Source organism: Atta cephalotes, assembly GCF_000143395.1.
Source record: "Atta cephalotes unplaced genomic scaffold scaffold00011, whole genome shotgun sequence".
Lineage (NCBI taxonomy): Eukaryota > Metazoa > Arthropoda > Insecta > Hymenoptera > Formicidae > Atta > Atta cephalotes.
Window position 1 is genome coordinate 1119297 of NW_012130075.1, and position 1238 is coordinate 1120534.

Here is a 1238-nt window from a genome sequence, read left to right on the forward strand (position 1 = left end):
CTACACTTTTATACAATTTTACATTAGTTGTGTGAACGACGCGCGCGCGCGCGCGCGAGAGAGAGAGAGAGAGAGAGAGTGTGTGTGTGTGTGTGTGTGTGTGTGTGTGTGTGTGTGTGTACTTGATTAGTTCAACTGTTATTCAGATCCAATAATCTCGATCGCAACTCGGTCTCGCATAAAGGAACATGGTAATGTCGCTTGCGCACTATTGTGTCTCCTGCTGTATGAGTGTTATGAACACTACTAAATTATATTTCCTTAAATATTTAACATTTTTCATTTTACCTCAGCAAGTATATTAAACATTTTCAAAGCACAATTATAATTTTATTATATGCAAAGTGTTAGTACACTAATTTTTTACATTATTTATATTATATAATATTATATTTTTCTTTATGTAATATTCGTCTTTATTTATTTAATATTTGGAAAAAATTGTTCAGCAAGCATTTGAAGTACTATTTGTATAATGAAGAAAAGTTTTTGAAAATGTTGATCTTTTGTTTTCTTGAAAGTACCTCGTTATTTTTTAGAAATTAAAAATCAAGGGTGAGCAAATAACAAGTGCCTCACTCTACTACAAAATATTACAAAATTCTACTGATAAAAATTTTTTAATACGTATACTTTATCAATAGATATAATAATTCTGACACTTTATGTCGGTAAAATTTTGTGAAATTTTGTGAAATTTTGTATGTGAACTTATAATAATCTATATATGAATTCTGTATAAAAATAAATTACTCTCGATAGTTACGTAACACAAATTCTATATTCTATAAGAATAACTAGTTAATTATACATATACTATATAGAACATGTTGTAATGTTAATAAATAAAAGTATCATGACATCGTTATCTTGAAAATCAATAACTTGAATGGATTTTATAATACTATGTCGTGAATTTTACATATTTATTAAAGGAAGTATCATTCGCGAAGTATGCTTGTGTGAGTTACCAGTGTTGTTACGAAAATATTAAGAAAAAAATGAGATACGATCATCGGCTGTGGTTCTTTGTACATGTGTTGTGTTATTACAAAACAGTATTTACTAAGTACAACACATATTACCTGATTTAATATTATTATAATTGTTACGTTGCAATCGCTTGTAAGCTTATTGAACGCACCTTATCATAAAAAAACGTAACTTATAAAATAAAATTAGTATAATTAATAGGCATGTGTATGTGTGTGTGTATATATATATATATATATATATAT